The sequence below is a fragment of the Giraffa tippelskirchi genome, chromosome 1 (assembly GCF_054371585.1).
Source record: "Giraffa tippelskirchi isolate mGirTip1 chromosome 1, T2T-mGirTip1v1.2.pri, whole genome shotgun sequence".
Taxonomy (NCBI): domain Eukaryota; kingdom Metazoa; phylum Chordata; class Mammalia; order Artiodactyla; family Giraffidae; genus Giraffa; species Giraffa tippelskirchi.
The window spans coordinates 222,884,761-222,906,254 of NC_137275.1; the positions used below are offsets into that span (position 1 = coordinate 222,884,761).

Below are 21,494 nucleotides of genomic sequence, written 5' to 3' on the forward strand. Positions count from 1 at the left end.
GGAGAGATTTTGATGTAGGTAGTCTGCTGCACACATCATGACAATCAATCACAACATGATTTAAAACCCTTGATGAGAAAGATGTACATACAAGGTAGAAACCACTGATATTTGACACTTCTGGTTGGTCATAAAAGCAAAGATGCAGATATGTAAATACTGGAGGCACAGAGCTTTCCTTTGTTCCGAGAAAGAAAGAAAACTGAGACTTTTAAATTAAATGAGTATCAAGCCAAGATGCCTGTATCCAACGTCTCCCGTACAACGCTCATTGAGAGCTGGAAGGCTGAACATAAAATCAGGGGAATTTGCGTAAACAAGTTCCCCAGTATTGTATATAGACAACACGGAACAAGACCTCTGCGTATAGAGAAACCTAGGTTAGATCTCTGGTATTATAAACATGAACAAGCCTAAACTTTTTAGCCTCACCGTCCGCTTATACGAAATGAAGAAAAGATTTTCCCTATATCAAATGATAAGGTGATTAAAAAACAGAATTAAGAAAGAAATCATCTGTGTGAAGCACTTATCACGGTGCTCAGACCCTCTGACTGTTCGGTAAACTCGGCACTTCCCTCTCCCTTTGTCTTCACCATATCTGTAGGAGTGGTGGTGGTTTATCTACATTTACCTATGTTTACAATGGTCTTACTCATTTTCTTTTAGGTATGAAGATGAGTTCAGCTATGTTAAACAGCTTGCCAAGTTCACCAAATTAGTTGGCTGAGCTGGGTCTTGAACTCAACTTGATTCTTGATTCTCTAATCAAATTCTCCAGTAATTCATATCCTAATTCAAAATGAACACATGTGACCTAGTTTCCTGGCACAAGTGAAGAAAGTACCCCCCACTTTGTTTTGTTTCAACTCCCTCTTCTCCGTCTCTGCCTTTCTCCCTCCCTCTCTCTCTCTCTGTCCAGATTTTGCCCTGGCTGACATGCAGAAGGCTTACTGGAGTAATTAAAAAGGGGAGCCAATGTACTCATTGGGACCAGGAGACAAGTCAATGTGCCTCAATCTGCTGGGAATTGACTGCCATCAATTTCTCCGAAGGCCTGTCCAAGGCTGCAGCTGTAAAGCGCTCAGCGAGCTGATCAATGGTGGCCTTGAGTGCAGCCCAGGGAGAAACAAAGTGGAGGCGGCAGCCTCGGGGCAGTCTGCAGCCAGCAGGCCAGCCCGCGTCCAAGGTCAGCCTCTGGATCGTCTCCCCCTCTCCCCGCTCCACATAGCTCCCTGGCAGAAGTGTCAAAACAAGACGGAACAGCTGGAAACACATGAGAAACATTCCTGGAAGCTCCAAGGAAAGAAAGAAAACTCATTTGCTAAAGATAATAAAAATAATAATAATCTCATATTCATCATCATAGCCATAATGACACCGGTGGTGGTAATGACAGGGCACCTGATTTTATCTTCTGCTCTCTGAATGTGAAAATACATCTCTATATCCAAATGAAAGTCATTTATGGGCCGCTGTTTTGTGGCAAATGGAATTCATCACATTTAATAAAATGTTAATTGTTGTGGAGGAAGGAAGTCTGGTCTTTCTGGTTTCATACATTTATTCCTTCATTAAAGAAACTGTCAAGCGCTATGACAGCGTAGCACCTGGCACGCGTTGCATCTTGCTCCTTGCTCAGTAGGTGCTGACTTCGTGTTTTTTTTAATGTGCTGTATGTTGTGAATAAAAATATAATGAATAAAATACACCTCCTGCTTTGAAGGAGTGCACATTCTGAAAGTAGCATGTAAACAGGGTGTGTTAGTTCATTTGTGCTGCTGTATCAATAATCCGGAGACGGTAGCTTACAAACAATAGGAGTGTATGTATTTCTCACAGTTCTAGAGACTGGAAGTCTGAGATCAGAGTGCCAGCAAGGTCAGGTGAGGCCCACCTTTCAGATCTCAGGCTTCTTGTGTTCTCACCTGGTGGAAGGTGCTCAGAAGCTCTGTGGGGCCTCTTTTGTATGAGCACTAATCCCACTCATGGGAAACTGTATCGTAATAAATAGAAAAGAAGAGACAAGTGAAAGAATTATGCAGAACAGATGAAAAGACAGAGGCTCAAAGAGATGAAGTAAATTGCTCAGGTTAGCAGGCGGTAATAGATCTCACACCCAAGTGTTTTAACAGAAATTCCAGTATACTTTCCAGTACTTCATCCTAGGATGGCAGGTAAGTGCACTGATTTTGGAATTACATATAGCCGCTCATTTGTGCCTGACTCTACAGACCCCCACGGACTGGAGCCCGCCAGGCTCCTCTGTCCATGGAATTCTTTAGGCAAGAATACTGGCGTGGGTAGTCATTCCCTTCTCCAGGGAATCAAAACCATGTCTCCTGCATTGCAGGCAGATTCTTTAACTGTCCCAGCCACGAGGGAAGCCCTTGGTATTACACAGATGGGATTCAAATCCTGACTCTGCTACTCTGGGGCTAAGTGAACTTGAAGTGTGAAGTGAAAGTCACCCAGTCATGTCCTACTCTTCGGGGCCCCTTGAACTATACAGTCCATGGAATCCTCCAGGCCAGAACACTGGAGTGGGTAACAGCTCCATTCTCAAACCCAGGTCTCCCTCATCAGAGGCAGATTCTTCACCAGCTGAGCCGCCAGGGAAGCAACTTGAGAGCAGGTCAGTTTACCTCCCTGAGACTTGACCCCTCCACCTACAGGCCGGGGGTAAGATGCCTGTGTACTGGGGTGACAATGAGAATTGAATGCAATAATATGTACAAGGATTTCAACAGAGTCTTAGCATATTGTAAGATTTGATAAATGTTAGATGTCATTGTTATTAATATTAACTTCAAATACCCTCCCCATGTTTCCTTTCTGAACCTTTCCTACACTTCTTTTGACATCTCTTTGAATACTTTAGTACCCTGGATTAACTTTTAGGCATGATGATGGACTATCTGAAGAGCTATTTTGGTTTGGAGGGACTTTCCCTTACCTTTTTGAATACACCACCCAGCTGAATATCATATATCATATGAAGAATGGTTAAGGGAGATGAGAAAATTTGGAAGGACATGCAAACCACCTTCGTGTATTTCAAAAGTTGATGGTTTTAAAATGGAGAATACTAATTATTGTTTGGCTTCAAAGGCAAAAGTTTTACCAGTAAAAAGAACTTTGTTTTGTCTTGATGAAGAGAATTCTAATGACTGGGGCTGTTTGCCAATCAAATGTCCTAAATTGCACAGTGGCGAGTTCCTCATCACTGAAAGGATTTGACTTGAGATGGATGGCTGCAAAAGGCATTTTAACTGGAGACTCAGTTAAATGATCTCTGAAGCTCTTTCATGAAACCAGGAAGTCATCCACTCAATATACACAAAGAAAGCTATTTATAAATGAATTGGAGTTTCTAAATGAGATAGTTAATATAGTAGGGTATGGATACTAAGAGTCAGGATCCAAATCCATCCTGTAGACGTGTGTGTGTTTTTCAGCAAAATGGCAGATCATATTCATTCTAGTTCACTGCAGTCTACACGATTCACTACTGCCTTCCCTGTAACTTTTACCCATATACTTTAACTGCTGGATGCTGTATGGAAAGAGCCCTAGATAGACCAAAAGTCAGGAGATTCAGTTCTGCTCTTGGATTTGGACTGTGATTTGCTCTTTTCCTTTTGGCTGACCACTTCCCCTGTCTCAGCCTCAGCATTTTATCTGTGAGATAAGGGCTAGACTCAATATCTAAGGCCTTTTTCCACACTCGCATTCTGAGGTCTATTATTATGAACAGAGAAACTCACTTGAAAGACCTTTGAAAAAGCAACATCATTCTCTGAACCCCCTGGAGAGGGGTGAATCTGTGTGTTGTTGTCTCTTCTAAGAAATGTAATTTGTTATCATTAATAAAAATGATGAATCTGCCATCAGCCTCCTTGCCTTTTCCTGGACTTCCAAGTTACTATGAATAATTAAAATGAGACACAAATATTCAAATACTTCCAATGTGCTCTATGTTGAGATAAACACTTAATAGGGCTTGTCCTTAGAAAAACTAACCACCCCCCTCCTTTTTTAAGGACTGAACTGATGAACCGACAGAATCTTTTTCCGTTGGCTGTTGTTGCTGTCATTCCCTGACAGAGCCTGACAGTTAAACATATGAAGGAAATGGCAAGGAAAGAGGAGAACCTCACAGACGAACAAAATGAAAGAAACAATGCCTGGAAATGTGTAGAGCGGTCATTCTGAAGTCTGCATGAGGTCCTCTCACACAACTCAACTGTGTGACTAGAGTCCACTTACTAATTGTCTGACACTGGGTGCCCTGCCTGCTCCCATTACAGCAGAGGCACTCTTATCTGTTGAGATCAGGATTGTAATTGTAGGTTAATGGAAAGTCAGTGAAAGCAAAAGTGTGCTGGGCTATCAAAGAGCCGTCTACTAGCTAGGAGGGTCTAACCTGCGGTGGGCATTAGGCATATTCTCAAAGGAAACGGAAAGAATTAGTTAATCCAGAGAACAGATTTGTTCAGAAGTCAAGGATTCTCAAACAATTAGAAAATATAGCAAAGCAAAAAGAAAGATAGTTGTCCAAATCCACTCAGAGACAGTTGCCATTTTGATATAAGAATGTCTAGGTCTTTCTCTTTACAAATATTTTCAATATGTAATTTACATATATTTAAATAATAAACATTTATATGTAAAGAGATCACATGATTCCATTGATGTTTAACCCATATTTCACTTAGAATGTCATAAGCATCCATTAAGAGCAGTAAATATGAATCTATATCATAATTTTATTAGCAATTTTATTTCCTTATTTCAAACACCCAGTTGCTTCCAAATGCCACCTAGGACACATTTGTATGTTTTTCAGATTTTCTCAATGAGCACGCATTAATTGTATACTTAAAAATGTGAAAAACAGAAAAAAAACAAACCAAAAATACAATCATGCTGGCTAAAAAACATTATAATTAAAGGTCAAGAGTGTGAATTTTGGAGTCAAACATACCTGGCTTTCAAATTTCAGATGTGTCCCTGTGAAGTGTGTGACTTTGGACAAGTTACTTAACCTGTCTGACCTTCAATTACTCCATCTAAAAATAAAGAAGAAAAAACAAATCATAGAGAGTGGCTGCAAGAATAAAGAAACCAATGTCTGTGCAGGGCTTTGCACAGATTTGACACATGATAAATAGCTAGCAAATGGTAACTATCATCATTTATCATCGTCATCAATGCTTTATCTGATTTAAAAAGAAATACGTCAACATGGAAAAAAATGACAAAAATTCCACTTTGTATTCAGAAGTTCCTGGTATCAGTATCCAAGAATGTTCCTTCATTTTGGATATCATCTGTGGGGACATCACATTTCCTTTTTTTCTTTTTAAATTGAAGTATATTTGAAATACAGTACTATACTGGTTCCGTGTGTGCAATACATGTAATAATTCGACATCTGTAAATAGGCATAACTAGTTTTATTGCACTTCTCAGATAAGTATTACCATTTTGTTCATTTTTTAAAAACAAATTGAAGGCTTGGGATAACCCTGTATCAAGCAAGTCTATTGGCACCCTTTTTCCAACAGCTTTTGCTCACTTCAGGTCTCTGTGTCATGGTTTAATAATCCTTGCAGTACTTCAAACTTTCCATCATTACTATTATAATATTTTCCATATTAGTTGTCACTGTGGTCTTTGATGCTACCATTGTAATTGTTTGGGGGCTCCACAAATCACACCCGTACAAGATGGCAAACTTGATAAACGTGTGCATTCCGACTGCTCTACCGCCAGGACATTCCCCCATCTCTCTCCTCCTCCTCAGGCCTCCCTATTCCCTGAGACACAGCAGGATTGAAATTAAGCCAGTTAATAACCCTAAAATGGCTCTAAATGTTCAAGTAAAAGGAAGAGTCCCACGTCTCTCACGTAAATCAAAAACTAAAAATGATTAAGGTTAGTGAGGAAGGCATGTTAAAAGCCAAGATGGGTCAAAAGCAAGGCCTCTTGCACCAGCTAGCCAAGTTGTGAATGTAAAGGAAAAGTTCTTGAAGGAAATTAAAAACGCTACTCCAGTGAACACACAAATGAAAAGAAAGTGAAACAGCCTTATTGCTGATATGGAGAATGTTTTAGTGCTTTGGAAAGAAGAGCAAACCAGCCGCAACTTTTCAATTAAGCCAAAGCCTAATCCAGGGCAAAGTAATAACTCTCTTCAATTTTATGAAAGCTAAGAGAGGTGACAAAGCTGCAGCAGGAAAGTCTGAAGCCAGCAGAGGCTGGTTCTTGAGGCTTTAGGAAAGAAGCCATCACTACAACAAAAAAGTACACAATGAAACAGCAAGTGCTGATGTAGAAGCTTCAGCGAGTTTTCTAAAGATTTAGCTAAGATAATTAATGATGGTGATTATGCTAAAGAACAGATTTTCAGTGTTGACAAAATAATCTTATATTGGAAGAAGGTATCATTCAGGAATTTCATAGCTAGAGAGGAGAAGTCAATGCCTGGCTTCAAAGCTTCAAAGGACAGGCTGACTTTCTTGTTAGGAGATAACACAGCCGGCAACTTGAAGTTGGAGCCAGTGCTCATTTACTATTCCAAAAATCCTAGGGCTCTTAAGAATTATGCTAAATTTACTCTGCCTGTGCTTGAGAAATGAAACAACAAAGCCGGAATGACAGTACATCTGTTTATGATATGGTTTCCTGAGTATTTTAAGCCTACTATTAAGACCTACTGCTCAGAAAGAAAAGATTCCTTTCAAAATATTACTGAAATGTACCTGGTTATCCAAGAGCTCTGATGGAGATGTACAACAAGATTAATGTTTTCAAGCCTGCTAACACAACATCCATCCTGCAGCCCGTGGATCAAAGAGTAATTCTGACTTTTAAATCTTATTATTTAAGAAATGTATTTTGTAAGGCTGTAGCTGCCATAGATAATAATTCCTCCGGTAGATCTGGGCAAAGTTAACTGAAAACCTTCTGAAAAGGATTGACCATTCTAGATGCCATTAAGAACATTTATAATTCATGGGAGGATATCAAAATATTAACACGTACAGGAGTTTGGAGGAAATTGATTCCAGCCCTCATGGATGACTTCAGGGGGTTCCAGTGGATGAAGTAACTGTAGATGTGGTGGTAACAGTAAGAGAACTTGAAATGGAGCCTGAAGGTGTGACTGGATTGCTATGATCTCATGATAAAACTTTAACAGATGAGTAGTTGCTCCTTACGGATTAGCAGAGAAAATGATTCTTGAGATGGAATCTACTCCTGGTGAAGATGCTGTGAAGACTTGAAATGACACCTCTAAATTTAGAATATCACATAAGCTTGGTTGATAACGCAGTGGCATGGTTTGAGAGAATGACTTCAATTTTGAAAGGACTTCTCTGGGTAAAAGGCTATTAAACAGCATCGCATGCTACAGAGAATTGGTTTATGAAAGGAAGAGTCAATCAATGCAGCAAACTCCACTATTGTTTTATTTAAGAAATTGCCACAGCAACCCCAACCTTCAGCAACCACCACCCTGATCCATCGACAGCCAGCAACATGGAAGTAAGACACACTCAAACAGCAAAATGATCATGATTTACTGAAGACTCAGATGATTTTTTAGCAATAAAGTATTTTTTATTAAGGTATGTACATCATTTTTATAGACATAATGCTATTGCATAATTAATAATAGACTATAGCACATATAGTGCAAATATCACTTATATATTCACTAGAAAACCAAAAAAATCATGTGACTTGATTTATTGTGATATTCGCTTTATTGTGGTGGTCTGGGAGCAAGTCTGCAGTATCTCTGAGGTATGTCTATAAATTGCAAAATGACCACCATGGTAAGTTTACTTAACCATCTGTCACCATACAAAGTTAATACAATATTATTGACTATATTCCCCAGGCTGTACATTACGCCTCTATGACTTATTTATTTTAGAATTGAAAGTTTGTGCTCTAGGTCCCCTTCAGCCTTTTGCTCTCCCAAATCCCTTTCCCTCTGGCAAGCACCAATCTTTTCTCTGTATCTATGAGTCTTGGTTTTTTCTTTTTTCAGATTCTACATATCAGTGAATTCATGTGATATTTGTCTTTCTTTGGTTTACATTGCTTACTGCAATACATTCAAGGTTCATCCATGTTGTCACAAACGGCAAGTTTTCTTTTTTATGGGTGAGTAGTATTCCGCTGTGTGTGTATATACACACACACATATATTCCATTGTGTGTGTGTGTATAGTGTGTATGTATGTATACACAAACAGACATACTCCACTCCCAAAAGAAACTCCATACCCACTCCGTTTTTCTTCAACCTTTTGAGGAACTGCTAGACTGCTTTCTAGGTTGTTTATACCATTTTACATTTCCAACAGCAGTGTGCAAAACTATTCAAATTTATCCACACAATATTCTTATCAACACTTGTTATTATCTGTCTTTTTGATTATATAGAGTATATAAAGTGTTATCTCATTTTGGTTTTGATTTGCACTTATTTAAAGGCTAATAATGTAGAATATCTTATATTTATTGGCCATCAGTGTGTCTTCTTTGGAGAAATGTCAATTCAGATCCTTTACTCACTTTTAATTGGAGTATATTTTTATTACTGAGCTGTAAGAGTTCTCATATACATATTTGGATACAAATCTCTTAGCAAATATATTTCTTGCAAATATTTTCTGCATTCTGTGGGTTGTCTTTTCACATTCTCAGTGGTGTCATTTGAAGCATAAGAAGCTTAATTTTTTTATGAAGTCCAATTTATCTGTTTTCCTGTCACTTGTGATGTCATAGCTAAGAAACCAACGCTTAACCAAAAGACACAAAGATTTACTCCTATGATTTTTTTTCCTAAGAGTTTGATAGTTTCAGCTCTCACAAGTGAAAGTGAAAAGTCTCTCAGAAATGGCCGACTGTTTGCCACGCTGTGGACTATACAGTCCATGGGATTCTCCAGGCCAGAATACTGAAGTGGGTAGCCATTCCCTTCTCCAGGGGATCTTTCCAACCTAGGGACTGAACCCAGGTCTCCTGTATTACAGGCGGATTCTTTACTAGCTGAGTCACCAGGGAAGCCCTCAACTCTCTTATTTAGGTCTAATCCATTTTAGTTAAGTTTTATGTACGATGTAAGAAGGGGCCAAACTTTATTCCTTTAAGTGTCGATAACCAGTTGTCTTAGCACTGTGTGTTGGAAAAAAACCTACTTTCCTTTTAGTGAATTGATTGCCGTAACATCTCTGTTGAAGATATATTGATCATAAATGGAAGATTTCTGGCTTTCAATTCTATTCTATGTATCTATATTTTTAATCTTTATGCCAGTACCATACTATCCTAATTACTGCTGTTTTATGGTGAGTTTTGAAATCAGGAACATGAGATCCCAAGATGCGTTCTTTTTTTCCCCCAGGATAGCTCTAACTATGCTGCGTCCCTTATATTTTCATATGTATTTTAGGATCAGTTTGTCAATTTCTAAAATAAAAGAGTCAGATAGCATTTTGATAGAGATCGTCTTGAACCCACAGATGAACTTTAACAATATTAAGTCTTCTGATCCATGAGTATGATATGTCTTTTCATTTATGTGCATTTCATTTAATTATTTTCATGGATACTTAGCATTTTTTCAGAATACAAGCTTAAAATTTCCTGGTTATATTTATTCATAATTTTATTTTCAATGCCTTTATAAATGGCACTGTTCTCTCAATGTCATTATCAGATTGTACATTGCCAGTATATAGAAATACAATTGATTCTGTGTATCTTGTTGAGGTTCCTTAACGGCTCTAATAATCTTTTGTGCATTCTTTCAGTCATAGCCGCTGTATCACTTCTTATGAGAATTTCTCTGACCACTCCTCTTAAAAGAGGCCAGTCTCATTGTTCTATTTCTCAGAGTTCCGTTTGCTTCTTCCGTTCATGTAGTAAGTTTGTTCATGGGCTTCCATTTATGTGTTCATTTATGAGCTGTCTTTCTAGCTTTGCTTTTGTTCTTTTTTCCCTATTAAAATGCAAGCTCTGCAAAGTCACAGGACATGCCTGGCTTGCTCATTCTTTCTCAGCTTTCACTACAGATGTCTTGTTCATAAAACATGTTCAATAAATATTGGTTAACTGAATGAATTGGTAGGACAAGAGGTACCTAAAGCTCAGATAGAAAATTGTGGAGGTTTTAGTAGTTAAAAACTCACTCAAAGGAATTCAAGAAAAAGGAAGTGAGAAATTCTCATAGAACTCAACTTCCAAGCCTCACAGCAACTAGAACATCATCAGATGTCTTCTCTCTCTCTCTCTGTCTGAGGCTATATCTTTGCTTTTCCTACCCAAGTGCTCTTGTCTCCTGTCTGAGGACCAGCTTCTTCAGATTAGCCATAGTTCGTCATGGCTGTCAAAACAGTTATTTTAATCCTGGAGATAACTGGTTCCTACAGCTCCAGTGCCTGGAGTTAACTTAGTCCGCTCTACAGCTAGGGGTTTCAAACTAGAGAGAGATGAAGTCTTATTGGCTCAGGGGTTCAGTGGTGCTTCTCTGGGTCAATCAGTTGTAACCAACAGGCTGGGGTTATATAGTGGATGGAGAATTTTCCCTTTTCTCTGCTTTGGGGCTATAAATGGCTAGGGTTGAGTAGACAATTGGCGTGTCTGTTGCAAATTTAAATTTTGAGCTTAAAATTTAAATTTTGTATTTAAACATTCATGTGAATGGCCATGTCCACTGGATAATAAGTGAAACACAAAACCAGATCTTCTTGCTTCCAATACACAGTTATTTTGTGCTAGGAATGCATTCAGGGTAGGCTGTCCTGGGTCCACAGAGTAGAATTTCCTTTTCTAAAGTCCTTTGTTTCACAGATTGGGAACTGAACTACCATCCATTTATGGGACGTTCATCCCAGAGAAGGTATCTTGCCTCCTGCTGCTGAAGAAATTGCATTATTGGATTTTTAAATAAACCATTGGCCAGCATATCTAAGAGCCTTTCTTTTAGACCTTGACAGGTTTATTTTTTTCTAAATTGAAAATCCTGGCCTGGGGCAAAAGGAAAATGTCTCCAGATCTGCAACCAGTGCCTGTGTTTCACAGTAGAAACGGGAGTTTGCTGTGACCTGATCTTAGGACTCCATTCAGCAGAATGCTGATGTCTGAATTTAGGGCCTTCCTGATGGGAACTGCCCCTGATCATTACCAGGGGGCAAGACAGACACTCAATTACTCCAGCCTGTGAAGGTCATTCTTCTCCTTCTTTTTCACAGTCTGATAGCGATCCATCAAAATACCCTATGTGATTAAGAAAACAAAGGGCACAGGAAAGATCCATAAGTGTGTATCAGACCTTTCTGCCTCTAACTGACTCAAATCAGAAGAGATTATGAGTGTGCACACAGTCCTATCAACGTGAGCAAGAGGACTAAGAGATGTCCACACCGAGGCAGCATCCTCAGAAAAACGCCGGAATCAGGGGTCCGGTTTATTTCAAATACGATAAATTGTCAGCAAAAAGTTTTTGGCCCCCATTAAAATAGGAGGCATATACAATGAGAGTATGTTGGAATTTTTCACAAAAATGTTTAGATTTCCCACACGTACCTCACAAGCTGTCAAGAAGGCAACGCCTCAGGGCTTGAGCTAACAAATGATTACCTTCCACTGTAAGAGGGTAAATAAAACTAAATTCATGTATACTTTATTTACTTGTTTATTAATACCTCCCTGGTTCCACCAGGATTAACACAAAATGCTGACAGCATTTTATTTTTTAATTTCCTGGGCAGAAACTTAGGTTTTTACATCTAAGCTTAAGTGAGAATGTTAAAGAACAGTAGAGATTTTTGGAGGCTCTTTTCGGCACACACACACACACTCTCATCCCAAACCTCACAACCATACCTGCTGGAGAAGTGAGACTCCAAGTAAAGCAAACGACCTGCATCGTCCCAATTAGTAAAAAACAGTGAACCTAAAACTCTAGTCCTCGGACTCCATATCCAGCCCTCTTTTTCTTATCTTTCTATTATCTGGTTGGAATCACTCCAACTCAACACCTATCAAGGGTCTGCTCAGGGTGAGCCCCTGGGCTAGAACTGGGCTCAAACAGATAAATGAAACAAGATTCTGCCTGTCCAGGAGGTCATGGTCTAGTGAAGAAACAAACGGAGAAATACGTATGACTTCACTGGAGCAACAGCTATAGGAGAAATGGAAAGCGTTATCAGAGAATTACTTTTCTGAAAGATGCTTGTCCCAGACAATTTTTTTTCCATGTAATATCTTTCAAGCTTTCAAGAAACAGATAATTCTTGTACTTTATAAACTTCCTCAAGAGCAGAAAAGAAGTTGAACAACTATTTCGTTGATGGTGTGAAGACAGCAAAACTTGCCAAAACCAGGATTCACGGATCTGAAGAGAAACAGATTTCTGAGGCTGTGTTTCTACCATATAACCCAGCCCCATCCTAGGCATTGCTGCATGGACCAGGTGTGAACCTCTGAACTGACATCAGCTAATCCATTAACTGGCCAGTAGCTAATCAGAGTGTCTCTGGGGGCCTGTTGGACATAAAGTCAGAGAGAAGATCGTGGGTCCATGCTGGATGTTGGTTCTATGAGAACAAGTGTACATTTAGCTGCATGTGCCGCAGAGAAAGTTTTCTAAGAAAGAGAGGGCAGAGACCAGGAGATATTACAGCCTCAAAAAGTGGAGGAAAGCAAAATATCATGTCACTCCAAAGTGACAGAGAGAGTGACTGTGGGCTTCTAGTAAGCTCCAGCTCCCCTGAGACAGGGCTGTACCGGGCTCCTGTTTCCACGGCACTGGCTGGTCATGCCCACCAGTAGCAGCCCGTTCACAACCCCCACCGGACACGTTTACTTCTCTTAACCTATATTTGATAAGTTTCTATTCTTTGCAATAAAGGCAGCTTTGCTAGAATAATAATTGCTTAAAACATAGGAAGAAATTATCATTATTTGCAAAAGATACATGTTGATATAAAGAACATTCAAGAGAAGCAACTAAAAAGCTATTAAAATTAATAAGAAAGCTTAGCAGAGACTGGTTACAGAGTAAATACACCAAAATAATAGTGCTGTTCTTTCATGGCAATAAATAGTTGGGAAATATAATTTTAAAATATCTTATTCACAATAACTAGAAAAAATAAAAAGCCTATGAATAGTTTCAACAAGCTATATATAAGAAAAATCACAAAACTTTACAGTGAGATGCAAAAAACTGACTAAATAGGAAGATAGTTTTCCTTGGCCAAAGACTCAATAATGTAAAGGCATCATCTTTTCCTAAATTAACTTATAAGTTTATCATATTTTTTCCAATCAAAATCTTGACAAGATTTTTGGAAACTTGAAAAGATGATTATGAAATTCATCTACAATAATGATAACAGAAGTGATTTAGTAATTTTTGAAAAAGAAGAATTATTGAAAAGATTTACCTTTCTATATTATACAGCAAAAAATCATAAAGCATTATGTTTCTGGTGTAATAATAGACATGTCAATGAAAAAAATAGGTACTGGAAAATAGGATTGGGTTTTACACCCACACATACATAGAAATTTAAAGAGCATTGAAATGGTATCACACGTTTGTAAGGAAAGTACTATTTTTAACACATGGTCATGAGCCCCTTTTACAAGGGGTTGTAGGTCACACAGAATTATGAAACAATTAAATTGAATGCTTAAACATTTTTAAACAAAAAATAAGTAATAGGGATCAAACTGAGGGACAAGGCTATTTTCATTTAAAAAAGGAAGAAATTACAAAAAGAAAAATTTGATGTTAGTATATAAAAATATAGAATAATCTATATTTACACATCACATGCAAAACTGAAACACTAGGAAGAAAAACTGCAAAACTTATGTAAACACAATAAGAACTATCCTAATATGCGATACAAAATATTCAGATTCCAACTGATAACAGGCCATAAAGTGTCAGGAAGAGGCGATTCATAAATGGGAAATGAATATGCTAAATAAAATAAACATATGTTTTAAAAAGGCAACCTCACTAGCAATTAAATAAATGCAAATTAAAACAATGAGCTATTATCCTCACTTCTCAAATTAGCAAAACTGGGAAACAAAATTCTCTTCCAAATAGGGCCTTGTGAGATAAGCACTTTTCTCTGCTGCTGGGAATATAAATTTGTATCTCTTTTGAGAAAGCAATTTACCTATTGTATCTAGAGCCAAATATATTCAAATATTTTAAAGCAGTATTCCCATTTATAAGATCCAAAGAAACTAATTTGTAATGCAGAAAAAAAAATACACAAAATATGAATAGCAGAGATTTGTGTGTCCGTGTGTGTGCACATAGTTTAACAGTAGCATAATTAGAAGCAAAAATATACTCAAAAAGAAAGGATTGATTCATGAGTCAGTTCAGTTCAGTTCAGTCGCTCAGTCGTGTCCAACTCTTTGCGACCCCATGAAATCACAGCACGCCAAGCCTCCCTGTCCATCACCAACTCCCGGAGTCTACCCAAACACATGTCCATTGAGTCGGTGATGCCATCCAACCATCTCATCCTCTGTCGTCCCCTTCTCCTCCTGCCCCCAATCCTTCCCAGCATCAGGGTCTTTTCAAATCAGTCAGCTCTTCCCATCAGGTGGCCAAAGTATTGGAGTTTCAGCTCCAACCTTAGTGCTTCCAATGAACACCCAGGACTGATCTCTTTTAGGATGGACTGGTTGGATCTCCTTGCAGTTCAAGGGACTCTCAAGAGTCTTCTCCAGCACCACAGTTCAAAAGCATCAATTCTGCGGCGCTCAGCTTTCTTCACTGTCCAACTCTCACATCCATACATGACCACTGGAAAAACCATAGCCTTGACTAGACGGACCTTTGTTGGCAGAGTAATGTCTCTGCTTTTAAATATGCTATCTAGGTTGGTCACAACCTTCCTTCCAAGGAGTAAGCATCGTTTAATTTCATGGCTGCAATCACCATCAGCAGTGATTTTGGAGCCCAAAAAAATAAAGTCTGACACTGTTTCCACTGTTTCCCCATCTATTTCTCATGAAGTGATGGGACCAGATGCCATGATCTTAGTTTTCTGAATGTTGAGCTTTAAGCCAACTTTTTCACTCTCCTCTTTCACTTTCATCAAGAGGCTCTTTAGTTCTTCTTCACTTTCTGCCATAAGGGTGGTGTCATCTGCATATCTGAGGTTATTGATATTTCTCCCGGCTATCTTGATTCCAGCTTGTGTTTCTTCCAGCCCAGCGCTTCTCATGATGTACTCTGCATATAAGTTAAATAAGCAGGGTGACAATATACAGCCTTGACATACTGCTTTTCCTGTTGGGAACCAGTCTGTTGTTCCATGTCCAGTTCTAACTGTTGCTTCCTGACCTGCATACAGGTTTCTCAAGAGACAGGTCAGATGGTCCAGTATTCCCATCTCTTTCAGAATTTTCCACAGTTTATTGTGATCCACACAGTCAAAGGCTTTGGCATAGTCAATAAAGCAGAAATAGATGTTTTTCTGGAACTCTTGCTTTTTCGATGATCTAGCGGATGTTGGCAATTTGATCTCTGGTTCCTCTGCCTTTTCTAAAACCAGCTTGAACATCTGGAAGTTCACGGTTCACATATTGCTGAAGCCTGGCTTGGAGAATTTTGAGCATTACTTTACTAGCGTGTGAGATGAGTGCAATTGTGTGGTAGTTTGAGCATTCTTTGGCATTGCCTTTCTTTGGAACTGGAATGAAAACTGACCTTTTCCAGTCATGTGGCCAATGCTGAGTTTTTCAGATTTGCTGGCATATCGAGTGCAGCACTTTCACAGCATTATCTTTGAAAGTTGTAGTAAACCCATATGATGAAAACTGAAGCATCATTTTAAATTAAAAATCCTCCCTACGCCTCATTTACAACGTAACACAATCCTCCCCACACCTCTAATGATGTAAGTTACCATCTCAAATAAGTTAACATACATACACCAAAACCCAACTTTGTGAACACTAGACAATTGTCAGTAATTTTGTCTGTGACAAAGATTTACAAAAAGATTTTTAGGGTTTTAAAAACGTCTTTCTATATTTAAAACAAATATGTGTGTGTGTGTGTGTGTGTGTGTGTGTGTGTAAAGGAACACACATTACTCTTATAATCAGGAGTGAGAAAGGGAGAGGAAAATCATCTCACTGTACTAAAATAAGTGCTTTGATAAAGGTCATTGCTTTGCAGGCCCCTAAATCTGTCTTGGGGTGTCAGGGGGGAAACATATCAATTGGGGTTTATAGAAGTAGACTCTGGCAGAAAAGTATGGAAAAGCATTCTGGGGAGCACCAACACCCTTAAGAGGAATAGTTAAACTCTACCGTGAAGAGTCTCAAAGGTGGAATTATCTCTTTGGGGAGAAAAGCATTAAAAGAAGCTGTAAGGGAGAAATGAGCAATTCAGCAGTAAACCACGAGATCTGGGATACGGAAAAACCAAGCAACAAAAAACAGAACACAGTGTAAATGACACTGAGCTCCCAGTTAAGAACTCTCCTCCAGTCTTCTAACCTGTCTATTCCTGTAATCTTTTCCACTCATTAAAATCCATTCACCTCTCTGACCCTTCATTCAATTCTGCTGTATTTCACATTCTCCATGAGCCATTCCAGCAGAATAGAAAGAGAAGCGTGACCTATTCACCTCTGGTAAACTCTGGGGCCATTGGTTTTCTAAGCAGGGTATCCAACTACTTAAGTTTAGGGTGAAAAATCTGCTATGATTTCAAAATGTTTGGCTTGTTCCTGTTTCGAAAGCTTCCTACTGAGAAACGCAGACAATTTTACATAGAGTACACAGCAGTCAGGTATTGATGGACTGAGCCTCTGTGCTATGGAAGACACTGCACTGGACTGATGTAAGATATGGAAATGGACGGATAACAAAGGATCTCCACTTCAATAAATTTATAATTTAAACTACTGGATCCTTAACTTGGCTGCCCACTGTAATTGCCTGGGGAGATTTAAAAAACACTGGTGCTCAGATCACATCCCCAGAGATTCTAATCTAATTGGTCCTGGGTGTGGTCTGGGCATTCAGAGTTTTAAAAGCTCCGGGAGTGCTTCTGATGGGCAGCCAAGTTTGGAAGCTACTATCTACAGAGAGTAGAAGGCAAAATGCCTAATCATTAAACAGTCCTGATCACATCACTTTCTAGATCAAATCCTTAATGGCTCCCCTCTCACACAAGGAAACAAGCTCAAACTCCTAGTTGGCATTCAAGGCCCTATGCAATCTTACCTATTGAACATTAATCCCCTGGGTGCCCCCAATAAGAGGTCAATTGTTTGAACATTCCTTTAGTTTGCTGACTCTCTCCAGAAACAGGAAACAAGCAAATCTCTGCCAACTCCAATTGATTGCTATTGGCTACCTACAGAAATGTGTTTAGAAAGACTTCTAAGACCATTACCAGCTCTCAGCAGGAAAACCTAGCATGATCTATTAGTAATGTCTGCCATGAGCAGAGCATGGAAAAGGGCAGTTCCAGGGCTAGACGTTTGCCATGCTGGGATCATTCCTCTGCTCCCGCTGTATCCTTGGTTCAGAATGTTCTCTAGACCCTTCTTCAAAGCACAATATGAGGATCTCTCCTCTCTAAAGCCCTCCTGCTGTCCCCCAAATTCTCCCTAACTGCCTCATGAAGTTTATCAAGGTTTCCTCTTGACTCCCCATTTAGCACTATGTTGTCAATTTTACTATAGAAATCAATATCAGCTTTGTGTACATGTCTCAAATACTATATAACTCTGATTCTCAAACTTTAGCTTGCATTAGAACCACATGGGAGCTCTGTTGAAATGCAAAATCCAGAATTTTTGATTTAGTAGGTCTGGGATATGGTTTGAGAGTTTATGTATCTATCGAGTTCCCAGGTAATGCTGATGGTTGCTGGTCTGGGTACCACATTTGAGAATCACTGCTTTATTACATTATAATCTCCTAAAAGGCTTCATCTTTACCTGCACATTCCTTTCAGCAATAGCCTGAACACAGTAGCTGCACATATTTCTTTGAATTAAACCACAGTGAAACAAGGTAGATATGATAAGGGAGAAATAACTGATACAGACACACACTGTAACAAGTCATATTGGTTGGGAAGGATACAAAATTCTTAGATGATAGAGTATGTTTCAGGCAGAAGGAAGAGAAATCGGGATGATTCCTGGCTCAGAATCTGAGGCTGGGTTACGGAGACGAGGGCGTACTTTAGAAAGATGCCAGGCTGGAAACCTAGAGACACACTTACCGTCCCCACCAGCCTCAAGCAAGTGAGCCCTGAACCGGCTGTGGATTTCACGAGGAGGAAGAGAGCCTGCAAACGTGATCAAGGGTGAGATGAAGCAAGTGTGGAGGCCGGAGAAAGAGAAGGAACGGAGGGAAAACTCCAGGAGGATGTTCATCTTGCATCTTTGAAAATATGTCTCCATTTGCTTTATTAAAAGCCACCCCAGGGCTGGTGGGGGAGGTGAGGAGGGCGGAGAGAAGATGAATGAGATGGCTCACTGGAAAATTTCTCCAGCTCTCGCCGTCTGGGTTTTAAAAGCCATTTTAGCAATTGTTCAGAGCTGTCAAAAGTCTCTGTCAGATCAATAGGTTACTGTGGAATTTGCCCAGACTGTTGGCCAATCAAAATGTAAATTCCAGATAAATTTAATACATAAACCAACTTGTCTTCCTCAAGCCATTTTGAAAGTCATGAAAAGTAATTTGACTTTTCCTTCTGACTGTCATACAGGAGACACATTTCTGCTGGTGTCAAGCATTTATTTGGCCTCGAAGGATCCAGTGATGGCAAAGGGAAGTGTAGGGTATATGTGCATTTAAGGTTTTTACATCCATATGCTTCAGAGGGAGTTGGCAGGTTCAATTATTTGGGTGCCTCTTTATGGGAGAAATTAATGTGAATGTGTGTGGTGCCTGCATGTACAAGAGGTGTTAGACTGGTTTGTGGGATGTGTGATTAAAAAATCATGAGCTCCTCTATTTATGTCTCTCATGGGCAGCCTCATTTTCTAGAACACTCAATGTGTGTCTGGATACAAGATTATGTGAATGCTTGTTGCAACCTATCTTTTCCAAAAAGAGCCATAAATTTTTACATTGAAAGAAAAAATTTATAACCCAGCCAGGACAGCTCCAGGCCCCATGGGGAAGTATGCTTTGGAGACATGCCCTAGTTTTTCACATTGAAAAAAAAGTCGTAATGGGAAAATCATGTAAGCAAGAGGTACAAAGCTTTCAACCTGGGAATGTTTCAAGTGGAGATTTTGCACTGAATCGTTTTTCCTGTGGCCATTATATTTCAGATGCCTAACTTGCAAGTGATCTTAGTTTATAAGACACTTTCACATCTGTTACGCCATTGGACTTTCACAACTACCCAGCGCAGTAGGTATGTTGGCCTGTGTTTCACAGGTGAAGAAACGAAGGCCCAGGCAAAGGAAGTGGCTCGACCAGAGCCATAGAGTAAGGAAAGAAACAAGACACGCACCCGGGTGTGCAGAATGTTCTCTACTGTACCCTCAGATACACTTTCTACCCTCTTTAACTTTGCTCTGTTCTTTTACGCTATGCCTTATCCAGGCCCTTGTATTAGTTTTCTGTGGCTGCTGTAACCAATTATCGCAAACTTGGTAGCTATAGTCAGCAAGAATGTATTCTCTTACAGTTCTGGAGGACAGGGTTCTGAAATGGATCTCACTTAACACCAAGGTGTCATCAGGGCTCTGTGTCTCCTGGAGGCTCTGGGGAGAATTCATTTCCTTGATTCTTCCAGTTTCTATCAACATTTCTCAGCCCCTTTCAACTTCAATTAAAATTCAATTAAATTTAAGAGGAGTCCTTCTCATGCCACAGTTTTCTTCCTCTGCTTCCTCTTCCATTTTTATGGAATCTTCTGATTACACTGGACTCACACAGATAATAGGCGAGAGAGAATCTCCCTGCCTTAAGGTTAGCTGATTAGCAACTTGATTTCAAGCACAACCTTTGCTATGCATAGGTTGAACCTAACATATTCACACATTTGAGGATTGGGATATAGACATTTTTAAGGAACAATATTCTGCCTGCCACAATTCTCTGGTTTTTTAGCTTCTAATGGGTTCTCCCAGCAGAAGAACTTGTCAGGAGATCAGAAATGGAAGACAGAGAACGTCAGGTATTTATTCTCCTTGTTCTCTCCTTGCTGTGCTCCACTTCTGCTGAGGGCACATCATCCTGTTAAAGCCTGGGCTCCACTCAGTGGACCTGTCCTATAGCTAAGACTCTGCCTGGGCCCCGCACTGCTTCCTGCTCTTGTTTCATCAGGGCTGGGGTGAAAAAGCTCCCCTTGGTTGTCAGCCCCCACCTGCCTTACCACCTTGGTGGTACCCTTAACCATCCCCACAACTCGGTCAACAATCCTCCAATTAAATCATCTTCAGTCCCTCCTTTAGCTATGGCGTCGGCTGCTTGCCAAGCCCTTGGTTGATGGTTGGAGGAAACATCTTCCATGGCCAGGTCTTTCCCTACATCACACGTGGCTAACTCAACGGAATAGCAACTGTGGTTACAGAATAGTGAAAGCTGTGGTTCTATTTCAACAATAACTCCTTGTTTTCTTCCCTGTCTAGTGTAATAAGTCAGGAAGTCAGGGCTAAACTGACAGCGATGGTTACAAATATTTGCACTTTAATTAAGGGAAAAGGCCTATTCTGGAAGGCGGAAGACAGAATTCTGCAGGGCCTCTGATTCCGAGTGGTCCAATGAGTAATGAGGACAATGTATTCATTCCTCAGGTCTAGTGAATATTAACACTCAGAAATAGTCATGCATGCTGTTCATTTCAGTCCAAACTTGCATTCAGCTCTGCAACTAGCTGACTCTGCTGTGGAATCAACACCAAGTCCCTACTGTGTGCCGCAGACCCTGCCTTGTGGGGCCCTGAGCTATTCCCCTCCCATCTATCATCACACCTTCCCCCACCTCTGCCTGTTTGACCTCAGCCACACTGACCTCCTTTTTATTCTTCTATATGGAAAGACTGCTCTCACGTGAGACCTTTGCCCTTGTGGTCTCTCTTCCTGGAAACTTCTGTACACAGATCTTAAAATCAGTTCGATTCAGTTCAGTCACTCAGTCATGTCCCACTCTTTGGGACCCCAAGGACTGCAGCACGCAAGGCTTCCCTGTCCATCACCAGCTCCCAGAGCTTACTCAAACTCATGTCCATTGAGCCGGTGATGCCATCCAACCATCTCATCCTCTGTCATCCCCTTCTCCTCCTGCCCTCAATCTTTCCCAGCATCAGGGTCTTTTCCAATGAGTCAGTTCTTCGCATCAGGTGGCCACAGTATTGGAGTTTCAGCTTCAGCATCAGTCATTCCAATGAACACCCAGGACTAATCTCCTTTAGGACGGACTGGTTGGATCTCCTTGCAGTC

The 21,494-nt window shown here is 39.9% G+C and overlaps 1 protein-coding gene across 5 annotated transcripts in view; it reads right to left on the reverse strand.

Moving 5' to 3' along the window:
- BRINP1 (BMP/retinoic acid inducible neural specific 1) overlaps nt 1-21,494 on the reverse strand; it is a 526,454-nt gene that overhangs the window by 249,606 nt on the left and 255,354 nt on the right. For 3 of the 5 annotated variants that reach the window (XM_081576124.1, XM_081576125.1, XM_081576117.1), the window contains one exon: nt 4,988-5,072. The exons of the other annotated variants lie outside the window; for them this stretch is intronic. The gene's annotated coding sequence lies outside the window, so the exon portion shown is untranslated. The remainder of the gene's footprint in view (nt 1-4,987; nt 5,073-21,494) is intronic. 5 annotated transcript variants of the gene reach the window in all.